This window comes from Triticum urartu, chromosome 3 (genome assembly GCF_003073215.2).
Source record: "Triticum urartu cultivar G1812 chromosome 3, Tu2.1, whole genome shotgun sequence".
In the NCBI taxonomy this organism is placed as follows: domain Eukaryota; kingdom Viridiplantae; phylum Streptophyta; class Magnoliopsida; order Poales; family Poaceae; genus Triticum; species Triticum urartu.
The window spans coordinates 579,115,191-579,120,076 of record NC_053024.1 but is presented as its reverse complement, the minus strand read 5'-3'; positions in this window follow the sequence as shown (position 1 = coordinate 579,120,076).

Below are 4,886 nucleotides of genomic sequence, written 5' to 3'. Positions count from 1 at the left end.
TCATGGTGATGCACAACAACAAGAGGGGAGAGTGTTGTCTACGTACCCTCATAGACCGGAAGCGGAAGCGTTATAACAACGCGGTTGATGTAGTCGTACGTCTTCACGGCCCGACCGATCAAGCACCGAAACTACGACACCTCCGAGTTTTTGCACACGTTCAGCTCGATGACGATCCCCGGACTCCGATCCAGCAAAGTGTCGGGGATGAGTTCCGTCAGCACGATGGCGTGGTGACGATCTTGATGTTCTACCGTCGCAGGGCTTCGCCTAAGCACCGCTACAATATTATCGAGGATTATGGTGGAGGGGGGCACCGCACACGGCTAAGAGATCAATGATCAATTGTTGTGTCTCTGGGGTGCCCCCCTACCCCCGTATATAAAGGAGTGGAGGAGGGGTCGGCCAAGGAGGGTGGCACGCCCAAGGGGGGGAGTCCAACTCCCACCGGGAGTAGGACTCCCCCTTTTCCTATTAGGAGTAGGAGAGGGAAGGAAGAGGAAGGAGGGAGGAAGGAAAGGGGGGCCGGCCCCCCTCCCAATTCGGATTGGGCTTGGGGGGCGCGCCCCCTCCCTTGCTCCTTTCCCCTCCTTTCCACTAAGGCCCAATAAGGCCCATATACCTCCCGGGGGTTCCGATAACCTCCCGGTGATCCGGTATTGTCCCAATCTTACCCGAAACCTTTCCGGTGTGCAAATATAGTCATCCAATATATCGATCTTTATGTCTCGACCATTTCGAGACTCCTCGTCAAGTCCGTGATCACATCTGGGACTCCGAACAACCTTCGGTACATCAAAATATATAAACTCATAATGAAACTGTCATCGTAATGTTAAGCGTGCGGACCCTACGGGTTCGAGAACAATGTAGACATGACCGAGACACGTCTCCGGTCAATAACCAATAGCGGAACCTGGATGCTCATATTGGCTCCTACATATTCTACGAAGATCTTTATCGGTCAGACCGCATAACAACATACGTTGTTCCCTTTGTCATCGGTATGTTACTTGCCCGAGATTCGATCGTCGATATCTCAATACCTAGTTCAATCTCATTACCGGCAAGTCTCTTTACTCGTTCTATAATACATCATCTTGCAACTAACTTATTAGTTGCATTGCTTGCAAGGCTTAAGTGATGTGTATTACCGAGAGGGCCCAGAGATACCTCTCCGACAATCGGAGCGACAAATCCTAATCTCGAAATACGCCAACCCAACATGTACCTTTGGAGACACCTATAGAGCACCTTTATAATCACCCAGTTACGTTGTGACGTTTGGTAGCACACAAAGTGTTCCTCCGGTAAACGGGAGCTGCATAATCTCATAGTCATAGGAACATGTATAAGTCATGAAGAAAGCAATAGCAACATACTAAACGATCGGGTGCTAAGCTAATGGAATGGGTCATGTCAATCACATCATTCTCCTAATGATGTGATCCCGTTAATCAAATGACAACTCATGTCTATGGTTAGGAAACATAACCATCTTCGATTAACGAGCTAGTCAAGTAGAGGCATACTAGTGACACTTTGTTTGTCTATGTATTCACACAAGTATTACGTTTCCGGTTAATACAATTCTAGCATGAATAATAAACATTTATCATGATATAAGGAAATAAATAATAACTTTATTATTGCCTCTAGGGCATATTTCCTTCAGTCTCCCACTTGCACTAGAGTCAATAATCTAGATTACACAGTAATGATTCTAACACCCATGGAGCCTTGGTGCTGATCATGTTTTGCTCGTGGAAGAGGCTTAGTCAATGGGTCTGCTACATTCAGATCCGTATGTATCTTGCAAATCTCTATGTCTCCCACCTGGACTAGATCCCGGATGGAATTAAAGCGTCTCTTGATGTGCTCGGTTCTCTTGTGAAATCTGGATTTCTTTGCCAAGGCAATTGCACCAGTATTGTCACAAAAGATTTTCATTGGACCCGATGCACTAGGTATGACACCTAGATCGGATATGAACTCCTTCATCCAGACTCCTTCGTTTGCTGCTTCCGAAGCAGCTATGTACTCCGCTTCACATGTAGATCCTGCCATGAAGCTTTGTTTAGAACTGCACCAACTGACAGCTCCACCGTTTAATGTAAATACGTATCCGGTTTGCGATTTTAGAATCGTCCGGATCATTGTCAAAGCTTGCATCAACGTAACCGTTTACGATGAGCTCTCTGTCACCTCCATATACGAGAAACATATCCTTAGTCCTTTTCAGGTATTTTAGGATGTTCTTGACCGCTGTCCAGTGATCCACTCCTGGATTACTTTGGTACCTCCCTGTTAGACTTATAGCAAGGCACACATTAGGTCTGGTACACAGTATTGCATACATGATAGAGCCTATGGCTGAAGCATAGGGAACATCTTTCATTTTCTCTCTATCTTCTGCAGTGGTCGGGCATTGAGTCTTACTCAACTTGACACCTTGTAACACAGGCAAGAATCCTTTCTTTGCTTGATCCATTTTGAACTTCTTCAAAACTTTGTCAAGGTATGTGCTTTGTGAAAGTCCAATTAAGCCTCTTGATCTATCTCTATAGATCTTAATGCCCAATATGTAAGCAGCTTCACCGAGGTCTTTCATTGAAAAACTCTTATTCAAGTATCCCTTTATGCTATCCAGAAATTCTATATCATTTCCGATTAGCAATATGTCATCCACATATAATATCAGAAATGCTATAGAGCTCCCACTCACTTTCTTGTAAATACAGGCTTCTCCAAAAGTCTGTACAAAACCAAATGCTTTGATCACACTATCAAAGCGTTTATTCCAACTCCGAGATGCTTGCACCAGTCCATAAATGGATCACTGGAGCTTGCACACTTTGTTAGCTCCTTTTGGATCGACAAAACCTTCCGGCTGCATCATATACAACTCTTCTTCCAGAAATCCATTTAGGAATGCAGTTTTGACATCCATCTGCCAAATTTCATAATCATAAAATGCGGCAATTGCTAACATGATTCGGACAGACTTAAGCATCGCTACGGGTGAGAAGGTCTCATCGTAGTCAATTCCTTGAACTTGTCAAAAACCTTTTGTGACAAGTCGAGCTTTGTAGACAGTAACATTACTGTCAGCGTTAGTCTTCTTCTTGAAGATCCATTTATTTTCAATTGCTTGCCGATCATTGGGCAAGTCAACCAAAGTCCACACTTTGTTCTCATACATGGATCCCATCTCAGATTTCATGGCTTCAAGCCATTTTGCGGAATCTGGGCTCACCATTGCTTCTTCATAGTTCGTAGGTTCATCATGATCTAGTAGCATGACTTCCAGAACAGGATTACCATACCACTCTGGTGCGGATCTTACTCTGGTTGATCTACAAGGTTCAGTAGTAACTTGTTCTGAAGGTTCATGATCATCATCATTAGCTTCCTCACTAATTGGTGTAGGTGTCACAGAAACTAGTTTCTGTGATGTACTACTTTCCAATAAGGGAGCAGGTACAGTTACCTCATCAAGTTCTACTTTCCTCTCACTCACTTCTTTCAAGAGAAACTCCTTCTCTAGAAAGGATCCATTCTTAACAACAAATGTCTTGCCTTCGGATCTGTGATAGAAGGTGTACCCAACAGTCTCCTTCGGGTATCCTATGAAGACACATTTCTCCGATTTGGGTTCGAGCTTATCAGGTTGAAGCTTTTTCACATAAGCATCGCAGCCCCAAACTTTCAGAAACAACAACTTTGGTTTCTTGCTAAACCATAGTTCATAAGGCGTCGTCTCAATGGATTTTGATGGTGCCCTATTTAACGTGAATGCGGCCGTCTCTAAAGCATAACCCCAAAATGATAGCGGTAAATCTGTAAGAGACATCATAGATCGCACCATATCAAGTAAAGTACGATTACGACGTTCGGACACACCATTACGCTGTGGTGTTCCGGGTGGCGTGAGTTGCAAAACTATTCCGCATTGTTTCAAATGTAAACCAAACTCGTAACTCAAATATTCTCCTCCAAGATCAGATCGTAGAAACTTTATTTTCTTGTTACGATGATTTTCAACTTCACTCTGAAATTCTTTGAACTTTTCAAATGTTTCAGACTTATGTTTCATTAAGTAGATATACCCATATCTGCTTAAATCATCTATGAAGGTGAGAAAATAACGATATCCGCCACGAGCTTCAACATTCATTGGACCACATACATCTGTATGTATGATTTCCAACAAATCTGTTGCTCTCTCCATAGTACCGGAGAACGACGTTTTAGTCATCTTGCCCATGAGGCACGGTTCGCAAGTACCAAGTGATTCATTATCAAGTGGTTCCAAAAGTCCATCAGTATGGAGTTTCTTCATGCGCTTTACACCGATATGACCTCAACGGCAGTGCCACAAATAAGTTGCACTATCATTATCAACTCTGCATCTTTTGGCTTCAACATTATGAATATGTGTATCACTACTATCGAGATTCATCAAAAATATACCACTCTTCAAGGGTGCATGACCATAAAAGATATTACTCATATAAATAGAACAACCATTATTCTCTGATTTAAATGAATAACCGCCTCGCATCAAACAAGATCCAGATATAATGTTCATGCTCAACGCTGGCACCAAATAACAATTATTTAGGTCTAATACTAATCCCGATGGTAGATGTAGAGGTAGCGTGCCGACCGCGATCACATCGACTTTGGAACCATTTCCCACACGCATCGTCACCTCGTCCTTCGCCAGTGTTCGCTTAATCCGTTGTCCCTGTTTCGAGTTGCAAATATTAGCAACAGAACCAGTATCAAATACCCAGGTGCTACTGCGAGCTCTAGTAAGGTACACATCAATAACATGTATATCACATATACCTTTGTTCACCTTGCCATCCTTCTTATCCGCC